The sequence below is a fragment of the Anser anser genome, assembly GCF_964211835.1.
Source record: "Anser anser genome assembly, chromosome: 20".
Taxonomy (NCBI): domain Eukaryota; kingdom Metazoa; phylum Chordata; class Aves; order Anseriformes; family Anatidae; genus Anser; species Anser anser.
The window spans coordinates 1,468,221-1,488,183 of NC_139741.1; the positions used below are offsets into that span (position 1 = coordinate 1,468,221).

Genomic DNA, 19,963 nt, shown 5'->3' on the forward strand with positions numbered 1-19,963 from the left:
CCGCGGCCCCATCCAGCGCCAGTGCCCAATCTGGCTCGCAGTGCTCCTGAACGTCCTTTTAATTTTTCTCTTTATTAATAGTCCTCTGACTGTAGCGCGCTCCCTCCCCGGCTGTGTGTGGTGTGCGTGCCTCGAGTGCGTGCCGCTGCTCCCCGCCGCTGGTGCTTCCTGCTCCCCCACCAGCCTCGAGCTTTTCACGTGTGTTTTCTTTGCTAGTTCCAGAGACGGTTTTGAAAAAAATGTTGTGGGGAGGGAGGCAGGAGGGCTGGGCAGGGTTGGAGCTCGCGAGAGGAGCTGACTGTTCCCATTCATAAGCGAGGCTCGTGGGGCCGTGAGGGAGAACGGAGGCCGGTTTGGGAAGATGGGCACGGTGGTGGCTGAGCTGGTGGGGAAGGGGAGGCAGGGGGGCCCTCCTCGGCCCCCCAGGGATGGGGTCCTCCTCCTCCCGAGCACAGCTTTATCAGCTGGAGGAGAGTTTTTGAAACCTAGCTTGCACATGTCTGAAAAGGCTGTTCTCTTTCTGTATGGGGCTTTTATTTTTGTAAATGAGGTTCAGTGCATTAGTTTGTGTTCTGCTGGTAAGTGGTGAAGACCGGTGTATCTGTGGGGGCAGAGCAGCAGCGTTTCTGAGCGCTACAGGGCGGCGATGCAGGATGCCAGGGCCTCCCCTCACCGAACTCCAGAACTAGGTCGCTTGGAAGTTTCTCTCCACTCCTGCTGGGATTGTCACTAATTATATATACGCGTCCTGGTGGCTGGCACTTACCTGAAGCTCTAGCATTGTCAATGTCAGCCATTATTTTTATTGAAAATAATAAAATAATTAAAAAAATTAATAAAATCATATGCAGACGCGTACATTATCAGAGGGAAGGAGAAACTGAGATGTGATTCGGGATTCAAGTCTAGAAATCAAATAGAAACTGCAAGATATGTGTTTAGAGTGGACTTGTGATTTAGCAGCAACATTAAGCGTTCAAAATACTTGTGCATTCGTTCACTGAGGCAGCTTCTCTTACATTAGCTGTTGCATAATGCTCTCGTGTCAGTTTAAGCAGTTGAAAAATATCGTGGGGAAGGTATTTAATGCATTGTGAACATCGGTGCAATGTAGCAGCTGTTTAAAAAAATACAATAAAAATATGGAGAGCAGAGAGCAGTGCACGCTGCTTTACACAGACGTTGGCAGCAGGCTGAAGTTATGGGTAGAGGATTTGGAGATTGTTTTTTTTGTTTCTTTTTAGTCTCCTGGGATCTTGATTTATTTTTGTTACTTTAAGTGATGGCTTAACTAGGAAAGGACGAGGGGCAGGAACTAGGTGAGAGGAACGAAAACGGGGTGGGGGGCACAACAGATGTTTAATAAATTTTTTTGCAAACATAAGCAAGTACTGTTCTTGCACATCTTGTGCTAATAGCTAGTACTGAACAATTTCTTCCTAAACTCTGTGATTGTGAGTAAATTATGAAGCAAAACTGCTAATGCCATCATGATCTTGACTGTGGGCCAAATTGTGCAAAATCTAGTAGTATGTCTGTATGTGTAAAGAAAAAAAAGTCAAAGTGCTGCTAATACAGCCAGCTACTGCTGTTTGCTAAAGCGGTGGATCGCAGTCTGTGATCCCTAGGTGAGTAAGTCTCTAAATTGTATTCTGAGATGCTGTACGGCATTGCTGGAGTACTACAACATTATTATTATTTTTTTGCATAATGTGAAAGAGCAAGAATCCAGAGCTGTTTTATTTTCACTTATTTTTAATTTTTGTGCTTAGTATTTTGAGCTGTGTCATTTTGCTGGTGGATATGTGCAAATAGAAGTCAAGGCCCAGATGCAGGGGGGACATTAATTTTACTTTATTTATAAATATATGTATGAATACGCACGCGTAATGGATGCCAGAATCGCTTATATATTTACGTTTGTTCAAGTGTACAAGAAATGTGATTGACGCCACTGAAAAAGGGAGAGGGGAAAGCGCAGTGAGTTATAGCTTTTGGTCCCTAAACTGCTATTTCTTACTGTATCCTGGAAGAGCCTTCGTACTAATGATGCTGAGCAATAAATAACACAGGGAAGATTAATAGCTGCCTATGGTAGCAAATTATAGTTGATTTATTGCTCATAATATATACAGGTGCAGCTAATTTAATTAAACACAAGACCTTTTTAATGCTGTAAAGACATCCCTCTCTCTAAAAGCGAACCAGCAGTAGGATACTGTAATGAGGCTTTAAGTGAAATAAGCGGCATTACAAGCAAAGCTCTGCTCGGTCTGATCAGCCTCATGGAGCTGGGGGAGGGAGTATTTTTCCATAACCATTAATGCCACTTTAAGGCAACTTACGCCATAACAAAGTCCAATTTAATACACTGGTGCAAGTTATCCCGTCTCTGCTTTGTCGTCCGTAAAGCAGCATGTGCAGCTTGTTAGTTCTTGGCGATCCTCGCAGTGCTCGCCCGGCAGAGGAGGGGGCTGGGGCGCGGGTGGTGTGGGATCTCTCCCTGGGGACGTGAGCAAGTAACAAACAAGTCACAGCTCCCTGGAGCTTCCCACTTGCTAGTGGGTTGTCTTCTGTTCATCCCTCGTCTGACTCTGAAGGTGGGGAATGCGCTTAAGGGAACCCTCTTGGAGCCTGTACCCAGGCGTCTGCCGGCAGCTTTCTGGGTTGGCTTGTTGGTGGGTTTTAATCCCCTTCGGCTCCTTCTTCCAAAGCAACAGAAGTAGGGAAGTTGAAGTGGGCATCGTTGTGTGTGTGCGTAAAACTACAACTTTACCTGGCCTCACACTGTCATCTCTGCTCCCGCTGCTGTAATTTCCCCACGAGCAGGCCCTGCAATGCAACCTCTTTCAGCTCATCACGATGCGGAGTTGGGTACTCCTGCCTGCATGTAATGGGGAAGATGCTCAGTGATACTCTGCCACCGTTACTTGATTATTTGTGAAAGCGTAAAAGGCTCAAGTAGCTGATTGATTAATTTTCCTCTAAGTTTTCTTCCCTCTGTTGCCTTCATTTGGAATATGCAATCAGTGACGGAAAATGTGTTAGGAATAGATGGGTATGCATGTGAATGCTTAATTTTTTTTTCTAATTCAGGCGTTCATGTGGGCACACGTGTCCTGACGCACGCTGTGCAGCCAGGTCTCCGGCACCCGCGGGGGGCTCGACGGGGGCTCGGCAGCCGCTGCCCTGCTCGGGGGGCCGGGCAGAGCCTGGTGTCACCCAGCTCGAAGCGAGCGCCTGCTCGCCCTCTCTATCCCTCCTGCTGGGAAGCAGGCCAACAGCTCTTTGTCATAAATCCTGCCAGTGCTTTGCTCCGGCACCTCGGTCGGTCACGGTTAAGGCTTCTGGTTTGGGGGTTAGACACAGCCTTGTCCGGGGCTGGAGGGATGTGTGGAGGGAGAGAGCATCGCTGTGTGTGCTGGGGCGGCGTCGGGCCGTGGGTCCGCGTGGCTGGGAGCACGTCGGGCACGGCCGTGCTGCCGGAGTAGCGGAAGCAGCCCGGCTAGCGTGAGTTAGGGTGCAGGAAGAAGAAAAGCCCCAGAGATGCCCGCTTTGTGAATCGGCAACATGCTATTTTAAATCCTTTCCCCCAGTTCCCCAGAACTCTTGAGCAAAAGGAAACGAAAATCTCCTACGCGTTTTCCAGGACCTGTTGCAGAAAATTCCCTTAGTCTGGTATGTCTTGTGGTACTTGCTGGTGCTTGCACGGGGAGAGATGTGTAAATGCAGATGGGTTTTTATTTTAGAAGGCTAGAACTACATATTTTCACATAGTTGTCAAAACTTCGACATCAGCTGATGGCAAGTACCAGGTCCGACGGCCCGGCTGCATGAAAGCAGCTGCTGTGCTGGTTTTGTGTCTCCATGGGAAAAAACTTTCCTTTTTCTTTTCTTTTTTTTTTTCCTTTTCTTCCCCTCCCATGTGGTCCTGTTGCTGTGTGCTGGCTGGAAGAGGAACTCTATGCCTCTGTTTCTTATCTGTTTAATAGATAGAGTAACAATTAATTTCACTTTTCAAGGATTCCGTTGTGAAGTGCTTTTGAGAAATCTGGGCTGAAATGTCACATTCGATAAGGCTGCTTGAGAGCTTCCATAAAAACTACTTTTAATCCAGATTACGTTTGATGATAAAATATTGCAAAATGTTCTGCTTCCCCGTTCTCTGCTCTTCTCTGTGCCTACGTCTTCTGTTAAGAGCTGGGAGGGAGCTGAGAGCATGGAGACAAAATGAGCACTTTTTTGACTTCTGAAACCTTTACAGTTACTCTTATGGTTGGGGGGGAAGAGAGGAAACTGTCTGAAAACCTCCCTGAGGCTGAAAATAACAACTTAATATTTTAATTTCCCATAGAAAGTGTAACATTGTTTTCTAACTGGGTCCAGTGTTTGCCCTTTTGTGCTGTACTAACTCTTCTGGTACTTGTAGTTCTGATTATGTTCCCTCATCTGGTACTTCAGGAAATGTTTTCGTCTTCAAGCATGTCTAGTGACTCAGATACGCGTCTCCTTAGCATCTGGTGAGCGTAATTGTCGTTATTAATCTGCCCTGTGCCAATCTGTCTGCAGAGCATCGGTGGCAGGACGAGGAGGTGTGCGCCTGGGAGTGCATCCACGTGCCGTGCTCTGCAGAGACGTGACTTCAGGGAAAGAGTTGGAGAGGGGTCTGGGCTCGGCTGGTGGCCTTTCACTTCTGTCACTGCCTCCAGTGCCGTTAGAAACAGGGAGCTAGGGGCATTGTTGACTTGATGTTTTTAAATTGCATGTCGGGCATGACTGTATGCGGAGTAGTTGGAGCAAGAGTTTGAAGGGAAGTGGTTCCGTGTGGACGAAATACTGTAAGGGTTGTTTTTAATGTGCGCTGCTGTTGCTGAGGTGGGCTGCGGGGGAAAGCTGTGGTGTGAGCAGCTGCACCTGTGTGCTGCCCCCTCAAACCGGTGAGGTTTGCTGCATCCCGCTGCGCCCTCCTGCAGGCCGCTTGGTGTTTGTGCCAGCCTCTCACCGAGCCGGTGCGTGCTGCTGGACGGGCACGTCGGAGAGTTGTCGTGGCTCTAAAAGAAGAGTTAATTGGTCAGGGGGCTGGAATCGGCGTGCTGCCTGCCTTCGGACATGGTTGACCGATGCAAACATGCTCTAATTACGTCATGCTTCTATTTTCGATACTGTGAGTGGGTTGTAAGTTAATATCTGGCTCTAGAGTTCAGAGTTAGAGGCTCATTGGAACCACATACAACTTGGCATTATCTCCAGAGCTTTGTGCATTTTCATTTTAAACACAGTTGAATGAAATTTCCTACAAGAAAGTCCATTCTTCCCCCTCTGGTTCACGTAAGGATTCTGCTTCCCTGTGCTCTAGCCACGAGGTGGGCAATACATTAGCTTTAAAATGATCTTTTTTTCCTAAGCCCAGAATATCTCTTACAATGCCCATTCTTAGGGGAAGGCTTTAAACACTTTTTCTCCTCTCTCTTTAGTGCTGTAACTCCTGCTTGCCAGTTCACATAATCACAGGCTTTTCCTTCATTCTCGTTGTTCATCAGATTTGACTGCTTAATGCTTTTTTTTTCCCCCCTTTTTTCTGACATGGTGGTTTTGTCATTGCTTCCATAACAGCAATTTGTTGCCTTTGGCTTCAGAATAAATTGGGGAAATTAATAGTGCATGATTGAGAGCTTATATTTTAAAATAAATTGAACTGGAAATAGATATTTTTTTATTACTATTAAAAACTCCGCTTTTTCAGTCCTTTTGTTTTGAGCAAAGGGCACATTCTGCTTTAACAATTTTATCATATGTGTGCTATTGTAATTTACATAAATGAATTTTAAATACAGTTATAAGCTGTGGGAAGATGTTATTGTCTCTGCACAATGAATGTGGAGATTTATGCTGTGCATACATCTTGAGTTAGATTAACATTTGTTCCCCTGTCTCCGCTGCGTAGTGTCGTGATGGAGTCTTGAAATCTTTACACAGGTACTTCTCGAGTGTGTTTGAAATAGCGTTTGAATTCTTCTTTCAGTTCTTTCATTTCATTTAAAACACGCTTTATGGATATTAGACTCAATTCTGATGAAGTTGACAAAAATAGCAGAACTTCGTTTTGTTCTGGGAGCGGCTGCGAGCGCCCTCCCGGGCCCAAATCTAAAACAGTTCCCGCTTCTGCCAGGGTTTGTTTGTGCGGAAGCCGAGCACCAGAGCTGTTCGGTGAAGTCAGTCCAACCATGTGCTTTAACTTCTGTTGCTTTGATGGATTGGGACCTTCGTCACGAATTTTCTGCAGCGTTTTTCTGTCTTCTGTCCAAAGCCATCCGTGGCGGAAGCTGGTTCAGCTCCTGCCAGGATTATTACAGCCCTCGGCTGTACTGCTCGTGGCCGGGAATTGAGGAGGGCTTCCAGCACGGCGAGGTGGAAGCCTCACCCTGGGAGGTGCTGGGTGTGCACACCCTGCTTCGAAGCTCAGTGCAGACCTGTCCCGGGGAGCTGGCGGCGGAGCCTTGAACTGAGTTCTGGTCACTTGGAGCGAGGACTTGCCCCGTGCCCTGAGGTGGAGGGAGGCACAGACGTCCCCTCTGTTCCGGCCCTTTCCAAGCCTTCCTTTTCCTCCGAGGAAAAAACAACCTGCAAAGTGGTGGTTGGCAAACTTTGTTGTGTTCAGGATGACATGATGGTCAAGTTCAGGTGGCGGAGCGCACCACGAACGGAGAAGTTTTGCTGGAGATCTGGGTGTGGGACGGGTTGGCCGCTGCACCGCAGCGGGCGGGAGGAACCTTTCCGAAGCCGACGGGGTGCGGCGGGGCTGCTGGCTCGCTTGCCAAATGCAAGCCTCTGGTAAAGGCTCTTGTGGGGGCACTTAGTGTGCGTGTTGTGGGGGAGGAGAACAACAATTTGACTTGGGGCTGGTGATTTTTCTATTGCAGTGGTTGAATTTCTTTCAACTATAGTGGTGTTTCGAGTTCTGGGGACAATTACCAGCTCTTTTAGATGTCTTTTTATTTCCACAGCCTAAAAATGGCCATTTGGGGCAGATCCACCTGAATAGCATGGCTTTCTTTCAAGGCTGCCTATTGAGTCCTCACTTTATCAAGCCTGGGATTGTAATGTTTCCCAGCCAAGTAAGGGCCTGTCCCTGAGAGGTTAGGATTTAGGCCGGGAGTGTGTGCGCTGATACGCAGAGGTGTAAAGGAAAGCTGCGAGCATGTTTTCTGTGTGTCATAGAGGATAGATTATAATTCTTAATTTATCACCTGCATTGGCTTCCATCTGGATTATTTAAAGCAGACTTCCTCGGACAGCTGTGCAATTAATCTTAATTTGTGTCAGAGCATTGCCTAGACAGGGGGCGGCTTTCCAGCGGCAGCGGGACAGGTGAGTGACCCCGGCAGGGCCCCACGTGCGTGCTGCTGGCTCCGGTGCCTCCTGGCTGCAGGGAGTGCGGGGTCCTCCTGTCCTCAAGGGCCTGGGCTCTGTCCCTGGCCCTGCTTGGCCAAGGAGGGGCCGTCCACAGGCCGCGGTGCCGTCAGGGTGGCGAGGGATGCCGACTCCCCGACAACTTCTCATCCCCTGGCCCGTGATGTGGGTGTGCGTAGCTGCCAGGACTAGTGGTGGTGTTTTTTAGCATTGCCACGCTTGGTTTCCTGCCAGCTGGAGTCTTTTCCCATTGTGATCGGGAGCAATACACTTACCATAAATGTTTCCTCTTAAAGTAGAAATGAAGAAAAGCAAAGAAAGCGCAGGGGCTGTGCCGGAGGGCTCCGTGGGGCTGGCTGCTTGCGGTCACCTCCCTGGAGCCTTTCTGCTGGCGAGCAGAGGGTCCTCGGCCCCCGATGCATCCTTGGGCGGCCTCCCTGGCGCTGGACACTGTCCTCACGTGGTCACTGCGGTGGTGGGATGGCAGCAGTGGGGCCAGTGCTTGCCGGCCCCACCGCTGCTCGCTCATGGCCTGCTCGGAGGGCACCGAGTCGTGGCTGGCAACGTGGGGAGGGGGGCGGCTTGTCTTTGTGTGCACGCTGGGCTTTGGTTTTTGGGAGGGCCCGTGGCAGAGACACGTAATGAATAGTGCTCTGTTCTTCACAACCTGAACTTTCAGCGCAGGCTCCGGAGGGAAGTGTTGCTGGCTCTGCTTAGTGAGGGAGAAATATTACACAGAGCCGTGACTTCAGTTTTTTCAGCTGATTTGGAAGGGTTGGGGACGAGAGAGAGATTATAGCTGAGAAAGGGGAAAAAGCTACACAAATAATCCCCCCTTTTTTGTTGTTGTCATTTCTCTGTTTAAAAAAGGAGTTACAGCTCTGAGAAATGGCTTATCTGCGAAGTAAAACTTCTTTGAGTGTCTTGGAGATGGAAGAAGGGTGGTCTCATGGGGTACTGTTGTGCTTTTTTTTTTTCCATCTTTACTTGGCTGGACAAATTCTGCTTCCAAAAATGTACGTGAATGTTTCAGTGAGCTTTTCTTTGTATTAGTCCAGTTGCTACAGTGACCTCAGTGAGAGTTTTGTGTGGTTTAAGCTTGTGCTCTCTCTCTCTCTACTCCTGCTTTCAGTGCTGCTTTCATGTACGAGGATTGCTGTAGCTTTACTTTCTTGGTTTGGGACTGTCAGGAGCTTTTATGGGAAAGGGATGAATAATGCTTATTGCTAGGTAAACAGAGATGCTCTGTGGTTTTCCCATAGCAACGTGCTCACCTGGAGGTGCTTTCAGACCTCTCTGAAGAATCACCTGCAGGATTCGGTAAATTAATCTGTGGGGACGAACAGCACTGCTGGGCAAACACCATCGGGTTCCTCCGGCCTCCTGCACTAGGGCGGATGCGGTGTGCAGTGATGCTGGGAAGGCTGGATCACGGGGTGCTAAGAGACCTGGAGTGCGTACTTGGGGTCTTTAAGTTTCCAAAGCAGCGTGCAGCCACTTAATCTGCCGTTGGGAGATACGATGACCCATTGCACAGATGCAGAGAACTAAGGCACGGGAGCTGATGGCTGTGTGACAGCCCTGTCGTGCCTGAGAAGTATTTAAATATCGTGAGTGCCTGATTTGGAAACGCCCGGTGTGCTTCCTAGGCTGCTTTGTGCCTTCTGACTTGAGCCTATCAGAATGGAGGCAGGCCTACTTAAAGCTGTTTGGGGGTCTCTTTTCTTCTCAGATCTGTAGCCGAGTATGGCAGCAGGAAGGTACTTTGGAGTTCAAGAAAATTCCCTGGAAACAAAGACTTGCTCTCTGCTCACGGAGGGGCAGGCTGGAGGTCACTGCCTTGGGAGCTCGAGAGCAGCGTTATGGCTGAGCGCAAACAAACCTCCTCTTCTCCCTCCCCCTCATATTTAGTTTTATGTTCTGTAGCAACTCTTGCTAAAATCCAACATCAGTAGTTAAAGCTGAAACGTGCTAATCCATGGCAAAAACCAGGAGGGGTTTTTTGCACAAAAGGATCTGTGCATTGTGTGGGTGCGTAGCATGAAAGTTCTGCTGTGCCTGTATTGAAGCAGTGAGTTTTGGTCTGAGTTGAAAGCCAAAAAAGTAAGGGGTAGGTCTTAGCATGCTAAATAAGCATGCTACAGCCCTCTTCTCATTTGCTCCTCTCAGAACAGCGGGAACAACTGGCATGGTTCCACAGCTCCCGATGTTTTGGTTCTTCTGCTCCACACTTTGATTTAGTCAGAAGACACTGAGATCCTTTGCATATAGGACTTGGTGTAGTGTCGGGCATGGAAATGAATGCCAGGTGCATTCGGATCTAGTAGAGTGCACCAGATAGGGTGGGAATCTGGAAGGAGGCTTTGTCTCACGTGCTGGAACTGCAGCAGTGGTGAGGAGCTGCTCTTACAGCCTGAGGACGTGGGGAGGAGCATGCACAGACCCGCAAGGTGGTCTCCTGTTCCAAAAAGCTGGATGCGGATAGCGTGGGCATCCCCAGTGCAAGCTTGCTTTTCTGTCCTGCTTGATAATGGAGCGAATGGCTGAGCCTTGAAGTCAGTGCAGAAAGTTTGTTTTGCAGGCGATTTTGTCTTTGCTGTCTTTGAAGGCTCCAGCTGGTGTTTCTGGCTGGCCTCTCCCATCCCTCGGGAGACAACATTAGGTCATTCGGGCTCTGTTTGCAAGGGCACCGAGCAGGGTAGAAGGCAGAAGTTATTTTAAGCTTCTATTGACCAAAGCAGGATTTTAGATGATAAATATTTTGTGTTCGGCTGCCAGTTATCCTCAGTTGTTGAGATTCAAGATTTTTAGATAGTCTGTATGCAAGTCACTGTATAAGAGGAAAAAATTGGAAATGGAGTTTTGTGCAACTCTGTATTTTTGGTAGGTGGTTTTTAAGTTCTTGGGAAAACCTGGCTGCGACAGTGGTGTGAGGTAACGCAGCGGAGTGCCACGGCCTGGGTTGTGCTGAAACTTCCGGATAGAGAAAGAAACGTGGCATGCTCTTCTCGTCACACTGAATGGCTGCAGAAGTTTTCTCTGTGTATTTAAGTCACACCTCTTCGCTTTTGAGATTTTCCTTGGGTACTGCACCACAGACTCCGGGGATTTCAGACAACTGTGCAAAGAAGACTTAACTATCGCAGATGAGGTTGAATGGTAAAAAAGCAGCTGGGGTCAATGGTCAGCTGTACCGAGTGCCTAACCTGTGCTCAGCTCCTTACTTTGCGGGAGTTCGGGCTTGTCGTGCGTCCTCTCAGTGCCTCTGGTTCGTTGCTGTCCCTGTTTATCTTGCTGGCTCTCGTTGTGAGCTTTCTGGAGCAGGGAGGCTCGCTCTGTCCACGCGCTCTGCCCTACTGTGGTAGGGCCCTGATCTTCTCAGGGCCTCCATGGGTGCTGGCACCATGTGAGGAGAACAGCAATAATGATGAAAGTGTCCTTAAATGCCTTTTGACACGCGTGCAACTCAAATTCCACTTGTGCCAAAGGAAAATGTTGCAGGGAATTTAATCCATAGCACAGGGAAATGGCTGGGAGCTTTCAAAAGGGCTGCGGTAAAGAGCCACTGGTTCCAGCTGTGGGGGAAGGTGGGGATGGGGAGGAGTTGTCTGTCTTCTGTTTGAGGTCACCTGCTGATGTCATTTCAGGTTTAGAGGAGCTTTGTTGATCAGGAGCGGGATCTAAAGAAGGGTAGAGATGGGAATGTTTGCAATTAGCTACTTACGTGATAAACAGATATATCATAGTGACTGATCTATCCATCATAATACAATTTCCATCACTTTGATATATTTAGGTGATAGTGAGGGGAGAGGAAGCTTTCGTTCCCTGAAAAATGATTCTGAAGCACGTATTAATGTTGTTTTCTGTCCTTGCAGTCTCCTCCCCAACAGAGGATGAAGTTTGTGGGGCAAGGCAGTTTTTATTGCCATCGCTGTTACTCCTTTGCGTCTTTGAAACGCTGTTTTGCAGCCGTCACCCTACAGATTAAAACTGGTTTCCCGAGCCAGCAGGACTGCTATCGGAAAGTGTGGCACGTTTCCTTCTCCAGGCGCTGAGAGTTCCTCTTTCCCTGGGGGTGAGGTCCGAGGACCCTCGGGTACCCTCTGAGGTGGTGGCTGTGGGTTCGGGGCCCGCTCTGCTCGCACCGGTGGCGCTCTTGCTGTGGCTGAGTGTTTCCCTTGAGTCGTGTCTTGGGAAGAGTAGGGGCAGGTGCTTGCTCTTAGAAATCGCTGCTGCTGAGCCTCTGGAAATAGAGCGAAGACCCATTTCTGAGGGGAAGATGTGCTTTGCCTTCATGGAGGGGTCTCCGAAGTGAGGCTGAGCACTGGTGGAGCACCGGGTCCTGTGGGACTGTGCCGAGTTGCTGAAGACGGTGGGCAGATTTTTTTTGAGCAGCTGTAGTTTTGGCAGCTCAACCTGTGAAATTTCAAACGTGCCCTGGTGTTTGAGAAGTTCAGGGAGTCTGTCCCGTGCCGGTCAGAACCCAAAGGGGGATTCTGGGGTTTGGAGCACACAGAAAGGAGGCAACTCCCGGCCCTGCGAGGCCGGCCCGGCGGTGCCGAGGGGTGAGCTGCCATGAGAAGGAAGGCCTGCGCCGACACCGAGGTGGCTGCTTTGTCCGTGTGGTGCGAAGCACACAACTGCTCTCCTGCTCGCTAGTTGTTATGGCCTTTTCCTTGCTTAAGAATGGATGCTTGAACTGCATGTTTACTGAAATCCTCCTTTGCTGGGAGATCTGAGGATTTGCCAAGATCTAAACATCAGTGACCTTGGGATTTGGAGCCCTTGTTCAGGGAGCCAGGAAGGACAAGGTCTCTGCTGAGATGTTGGCTGTGCCCGCGCGTAGCGAAGCGAGCAGTGGGCGAGTGCTGTCTGGGCTTTTATTGCACGAGCCTTAGGATCCTGCCTGGATCCTAAGGGTGTTCCTCGATGCGTGAGCTCTGTAGCCCAACCGAGGAGAAGTTTGCTTCCTGGATCAGGAGGGGAGCATTGTTAACCATGTAGCAGCACAAAGGCCTGCTTTTAATGAAATTTGAAGGGAAGCTCTTACTGAAGTTGAGCTCCTGAGCTTCTTTTAATGAAATGTGAGGAGCGCCTTTGGCACCTCCTTTATTTAGGCTTGCTAGTGAAAATGCAGCTTGGTGGCAGGACTACGGGAACTTATTTTGGGGTGTTAGCACAGAAAGTCTCCTCTGTCTCCTTCCTTCCTGCCTTCAGCAGCATTAACAGTGTGTGCTGTACTCTTCGTGCTCTAGCACTGTACAGCAGGGATCGTGCGCTGCTGGGGTATTGCTTACTCCACGCGTTCGTTAGCCAAGTGGAGATCCAAGTCTAACCAGCGTGAAACGGAAGGAAATCTTCCTACCCACACAATAAAAGTAGCATTTGTGACCAGGAGAACTTGGATGATGTCACTCTTCTGCCGTGGTCTCCTCCTCTTCCACAGATGAAGCCTCTGATCATTGGCTTTGCTTTGGAGCAGAGTGCCTCCACTCTGCAGGCTGTGCCAGCAGGCTGCTGGCATGGAGAACTGATCGATAGTGACTGGTTTTTTTAAACATTTCTAGTTTCGAAGATTAAATATTACACTAGACTTTGTGATTTGAGGTCATTTTAACCTCCTAGATCTGGGCTAAGACAGCTCATCTGCCTCTCATTTTTCAGGCTTTGTTACATAAGTATTTGAAGTCGTATGTAGAATAGTAAAAGCTTGTAGCAGTTAAAAAAGGGAGGGAGAAGTGTAAGTGCCACGGGCTGTTTGACAGTTAATACTCCCCCAGCTTATGATCGGAATTCAAAGTAGGTTTATGCCATTTGCCTTCCGTCTTATTTTACTGCATTAGTGGTTAACCTCAGCAGGACACTCCCTTATTATTATTATTGTTATTTTCTTTCAGGAAAATTGCCCAAAGAAAATTAGGTTCAAGTTGCATCAGGCAGATTTAAAATATGTGTGTGTGTGTGTATATATATATATATATATATAAAATATATTTTTATATAGGAGAGGTGGAAGTCTTACTCTTACTTAAAGAAGTATATAAGAATTGATGTCTCTTCCCATAGCCAACCGAGTCCGGGAAGCAGTGAACCTGAAGGAGGTTGGTATTTGCCCTCCTTCTCCTTCTGTCCATCTTGTGATGACATTAGCCAGAGGAGATAAGGCTATTTATTCTGGTGCCACTCAAGTGCGAGGCTAAGATGAAAGCCACCAGCATTCTTGGGTTCCCTGGCAGTTAAAATGGAAGAAGGCCGGAGTTGTACTTGTTCAGTTAAAACAATCTGCCTACCTGAAATTCCTTCTCTGTGTATTTTCTTTCGTTGTTTAGTTTATCATGAAAGCAGCAGTTGTGTTTTGCTCCAGAGATGATTGTGTAGATCCGGTCACGCTGCAACAGAGAAGTTTATTCACTTTGGAAAGAAACTGGAGTCCTTTAGGGGAAAAGCAGCTGTGTGAGTGGTTAGGGTGGTTTGGTTTTTCTGTGCGTGTACATCTTCGTGAATCCTTGTATACTTCTCTAACATGATGTTCCCATGCTTTTCTGAGGGATGTTGCACAGCAGGAGGTTGGTGTTGGTGGTGTGATGCTGTGCGTGTATACCCTCGTCTGCTGGTCTTTCTTTCTGGGTGTTTGTAGCATTCACGTAGCGGGCTGTTGAGCATCAGTGCTGCCAGAACGCCCCACAGAGGGGCGGGCGGTTTGCATTCGTACAGATTGCCGTTACCATTGAGTTGGGTTCTGATTTCATCAGTCAGGTTTCCAAGTCCTGAATTGGTTTTGGTGATAGGAAGCAGTAGAAAAAGTGATTCGCAGTGCATTTCTCTTCCCCCTGAAGGAACATAGTCAAGAATTGCAGGGGGAGATCAGACACTTAGTCTTGCTCTCCTAAGTTGAATAGTTCTCGGAAAGTCTAATTTTAAAGTGTGTGCTCCTGAACCAAACTTGCTGTTCCCCACTGGCAGTTGGTTTTGAAAGTGTCTGTAATACATACACAGGATGGTGAGGGGGAGTCGTTTTAACCTCTGCCAAGAGGAAAACACAACAGTTGGGAGAGGCACAATGTAATGATAAATATTTTATTGACATGTTCCAAACATATTGGATGTAAATTTACACAGTATCTGAGATTTGTGAATTTTTATGTTCCTGTAAACCCTAGCTCGCTAATTGGCTGCAAGGTAATGAACATAAGAGGCAATGCTTCAGCACGGGCAGCCCGGAGCAGCGCGCCCCGTTCCGGCGGGGGCCGGGGGTAAAACCCCTCTGTGCACATGGACAGGGGTCGGGCAGTGGGCACAGACGATTATTTTGTGGCTTCTGAGGAGCGTAGTGGGGGTCTCTGAAGGAATTGGAAGCCAGGTTTCCTTTGTAACCTTAAAAAGGTTTAATTGTTTTTCACATTAACTAGTATCTTCAGGCACTGCCACCATCTTGTTCCCATTACCGCTTAGCCCTGATCTGGCTCCTGTTTAATCACTTGTGTGAGGAGCGGCTCTGGGCTTGGGGCAAGGCTCGGTGCTTTAGCAGCAGTGCCAGCAGCAGAGGCAGGCGCCTGAGCCCTCTGCTCGGTGTCGCCGGGCTGGTGGGATGCTGCTGCCCTGGGACCCCCCCCCAGCAGAAGCTCAGGACGCCTGGCCTGGGGGCTGCCTGGTAGGACACCTCCGGGGAGATCTCCCCCTCTGGCTGCCAGCCCCGTGACGAGGCCTGAAGAGAGAATTGGCCCTCTGCCGTTCTGAAACCCGAGCATTTGTCTGCAAAGCAGAGTGGGAAAAATTTGATTAAATCTGCAATTTGTTATGAACGTTGCAGCTAAATGGGATTTTACAGAAATGTGTCCTTCTGACTTCTATCAGCATCCTCATAATGTAAAGGTTTTCCATTAGATGTGCAATAACTTTTATTCTTGCAACACTCTGAAGATGTGTCCTGCTTCGTAGCCTTTGTGTGGGCTTCCCAATCAATGATCATCAAGGAAAAACACACCCGGTTTTGGATGTGTGGTTTGGGTCCAGAAGGTTATACAACGTGCTTCACTGCTTTTCTTCCAAAATTCCTTTGCTGGAGTATTCTGTGGCTTTTATGATTTTCATTCCATCTAATTAGACTTCTGGGCTCAGAGGACTGGCCGAGCTCTGCCAGTTAGGCTCTGTCAGAGCAAAGTCTTTGGTGCTGTGAAGAATCCAGAGACGGTAACGATGTCTGTATTTCAGGGGTAACTGCAGGGGCTTGCAGGAACTAGTGGTTCAGAAGCTTTGACTGTCTCTCTGAAGGGTGGTCTGATCATAGCTACTGCTGTCCTCAGCTGGCTGAGTTGGTACCCTTTGTGTGTTTTCGTAGACTTTCCAGGAGTCAAATCTTCCATTCAAATGCAAGGTTGAGAAAATAGCTTTTAAAAAATAAACAAAACAGGCTTATCTGCTTTAGTGAATCTTCTTTTTGGAGCTTCAAAATAGCTGAGGCATTGCTAACTTTTTTTTTTTTTTGGAAGATGCATCTTCAGAAATTAAAGCCTGGGCGTGTGAACGAGCTGCTGGCAGCAGGGAGGTGCTGCAGGGGGCGTTCAGCTCGCCCTGTCTGCTGCCACACCTTCCGCATACCGAACCCGCAAACTTTGGCCTCATCACCTCAAGAGAGCACATAACGAATTAAGGCTTCAGTCAGTCTTTCAAGAGGATCCTTACAGGCTGGAACACCTGTTCTGGTTAAAAATTAAGATGCTGATTTGTTAAATGTAAATTTCCCAGTGTTTACTGAATCGTCACAGGAGGTAGGCAGGAAATCTGTATAAACGTGTCACTTATCCTTCATTTAGTAGCATGTCATGCATGATAGGTACCTAGTGACAACCCAGGCGCTTGTGTTGCACGGGGCTTACTTACTCTGGGGCCTTTCTGAGCAAGTGTTGTAGAGACTTGCCTCCTCCTGGTGCCAGCAGCTTGCACTGCTGCAGCGCCCCGTGGCCCCCAGAGCAGCCCTTTGCGAGCTCCTGGACGTGTCCCGGGTGGTACCTGGACTACCTTACTGAGGTGAGGTTGTGGGGTGCGAGTGACAGTAACGGGAGAGCAGAAAATACTGCTTTGAGGGTTGGCCTTCTGCCCCTGAGTAGCCACGGCAGGAACGTGTCAATCCTGTGCCGTCATCTTTTTACCGGCCTCCTTTCAGTTCGCTCTTTCCGTTACCTTTCCTTGGGTTGCCTGGTGGATTAGAGGCCAGTGATTACATCTCAGCTCTGCCTCTGGGTAATCACAGAAGAGCAAACCAAACTTGCCAGTCGCCATAGGAGATGTTTGAAGAAAACAGGAAATGCAAGGCACCTATTTCTATTTTTATCTACAACCTTTTTCAGAAACATCATACAGTAGCCTTCTCCTCCGTGCCCACCTGGGATCTTGCGTAGTTCACGGCTACAGCTGTAGTTCACCAAAGAAAATCACTTGAAAAATCCTGTCCGGGAGGGTAAAGATCAAAAGGAGCTAACCTTTTGTCATCTCCTGACAAACAAAACACTCTTCTCAAGAGTTAGTTAGGAAATGTGCCTTCATTGCAGAGAGAAGTGCAGCCCTCCCAGCATTGTATGTCTAATCTTCACTTGAGCTGAACGCAGGAAGTCTTTGTACCTGTGGACTTTTTTCCTCCTGCATCTGCTTTTATCTTCCCTTAGCTCACCTGGCTGGGGCCTGTCTTGTGGTATGTGCAGTGTGCCAGTGCAGATGTGATAGGACTTGAAAGGAGAATTGCAAGATGAGCTGAGCAATACTTTTTTTTTTTTTATTTTGCCATTTTAATCTTGGTTAAACCTCTTAGTCAGAGGGTGATTTCCATTTCATCTTGAGTTACGTTGGGCTTCCATGGCTTGTTTCAAGCTACAGCTTGCCTCCTTAAATTTCTGATGTAACCCCTATTATTACATTACCCCGATGGCTGTAAGGAGCCGTATCTACTCCTGGGTATATAAATATTTTCTATTCTCTGCCTTCATTTGTTAGACATTTGGGTTTGGTATGAGCATGAACAGAAAGGTTTATTCTTGTTTCAGGGGAAAGGCAACAAATGTTTATCTGAACGATCAAAGTAGAATTTGTGGGGAAACACAATGGAAACTATTCCTGTCTGTTTAGAAGCTGATGTACAGGAGAAAGCCAGGAACAGAAATGAGCATACTCGCTTTTCCTGGGTCTTTCCTGGTCCTGGCCTGCAGTGTTTCCATTAGGCAAATGCTTTTTCTTTGCATATGCCTAATACTTATTATGGATTTGTGATGAGCAGCAGAGGATTGTGAAAAGCAACAACCCCACTTCTTCTGAAGTGCTGCTCTAGTGAAGCCACAGAAAGTGACATTTTAATTCTAAAATACTATATAATATAGTATTGTTATTTTTGCACTTCCTTTCTGTCTCCTCCTTACCTGACGTGACTCTACCACCCGCGGCACGAGGAAACTTGGCTTTCCTGTGCTTTCTGAGGCAGGCAGTGCCCAGCGCGGTGGTTGCGCCCCTGCGTTCCGGGTTAACGGCGATAAACTTGGGTTCGGGGGCTTTCATTTTCTCTCGTCTGAAGCTTGCTCAGCTGAAGATAGCATCCCTAGCCCACTTGACAAAGCTGTCCTTGTTAGGTGTGGTGGCTTATCTTCTTAAATTAACTTCAACGTGTGTGACAGGAGTTCAGGCACCGGCCGCTGGAGGGCTCTGTGGAGGGCAGGGGTTCAGGCGCGTGCATTATGTTGCTTTAACCAGTGTATTTCAGCACTTTGAGTCGTTACAGCTGGTCTAATGGGCTTGAAGTGAAGACACGGGTTTGCTGCACGTTCATATTGTGTACCTAAACCTGATTCTTTCTAAGAGATGAATTGTATGCTGTGTTTTCTTCCTCTCAGTGTGTCAAGGAAGTCTTGGGTAGCTGGTCCTGTGCAGCCTCCTGAGCAGTGGGGAGCTTTGTACCCTTCCCAAGGCAGATGTTGGGAACGACTTCCCCTTTGTGCTGCTGTTTGCGCACGACGTGGTGGTGAAGTACCTTGGCCGTGGCAGTTGCGGGTACGTCGGCTATCTCCGTCTGCTTTCTTGAAGACCGTTTTTCCCCCAGTTCTCAAGGAGCTCGGTTAGTTCCACCTGCAGACGCTGGGCACAGCACTGCTTGCCCTGGGCAGAGTACTCAGGGTGTGCTCGCCCTCCTCTGTGCAGCAGCACCCGCTTGGTGCCACCCGGTGTGCTGCAGCCCCGCCGCCATCGCTGGAGCACAGCGTCGTACAGCAGTCCCTTCTAGCCTGCTGAGCCAAAGGTTAGCTTGCAGCCTGTCCAAATCCATGATCGTACCACCTCGTTCCCTCCCACGCTTAGCATTTTGAACAGCAGTGTCCAATTATGGCCAGGAGACACTGCAAGAGCTTCACAGAAGGGTCATTATTTTGTCACCTAGGTGACAGTTTGTTACCCTGCCAGTTGTCTGGAGTGCAGTAAGCCACTTCACGTACAGCTGACATGGTTTAGACACTTCTAGTGAACAGAGTGGGTAGCTGTATCCTTAATCCTTGTATCTCCGAAAAAACAGTCCTCATCAACTGTGATGAGGATTCTTTGAATTGGTGAATTTTGTGGTGGTCATCTGCTTTGTCCCTTTCTGCTCGAGAAGGTGACACAAAGAGGGCTGTCCTGATTTAGAAACATGAATCTTCAGAAGCCGCTGGGAGATAGGAAGGTGCTGGTCCTTTTTTCTCAGATAGGTAAACGAGGTGTGGTGCTGTGACTTGGGAAGGCTGGCAGAAGCCATCCCTGGGTGGCCGCTTAGACTAACATGAGGCTTCTGTGTCTAAACCAACATATGTTTATAATCCTAACTTTTAAGAGGGTTTTCTAGGCTGACCTCTCTGAATTTATACTGCAAGTCATGAATCTGAGAGCTGAATGACTCCTCTTTGGAGATGTCAAGTACAGTTCAGTGCTTTAAGTTTCCTTTTACACTTGATTTCTATGATGCACTTCGGTAAGTAATGTCAAAGCTGCTGCTTTGCCACTAGCCAAGTACAACCCCCACATCCATTGCTATACGGGGAAGAAATGACATATTTACTGTGTGCCTCTTCTCGTTCTTCAGGGCTCTATTATGCACATAGCATTAGAGCCGTGCTGCACATAACGTGTTGGTAAGCATTTAACAACTGTCGTTACCACGGGTTGCGTTTTGGAGGAATCCTCTCTGCTGTCTCCTCATGCAAGGAATGGGATTAATTGCAAACTCTGTTCGTTCCACTCTAACCATGGGCTTAGGCGAGGCCGTGAGGCAGGTGGGGCTTTGCTGTGCTTGCTTCTCAAGCAGCGCCGCCTGTGCCAGGCTTTGGGAGGTCTCCTGCAGGGCACCCATCCCTGTGCTCTCGTGTGCGGGCAGAGCTCCCACCGAGTGAAGCCAGCGCAGGGGTAGCCACTGGGAGTAAGGAAAGCCGATAAAACTTGCCAGCTGACTTTTATTGGTGGTCTACCCTCTGCTGCCTCTTGAGGAGTCGTTTGTTAACAAAGGTACTCTCAGCTTGGGGAGCGCACTATAATCCTTCCAAGTCAC

The 19,963-nt window shown here is 48.4% G+C and overlaps 1 protein-coding gene across 17 annotated transcripts in view; it reads left to right on the forward strand.

Moving 5' to 3' along the window:
• The window catches only part of MSI2 (musashi RNA binding protein 2), a 238,687-nt gene that overhangs the window by 23,912 nt on the left and 194,812 nt on the right, over positions 1 to 19,963 (forward strand). The gene's annotated exons all lie outside the window — the stretch shown is intronic.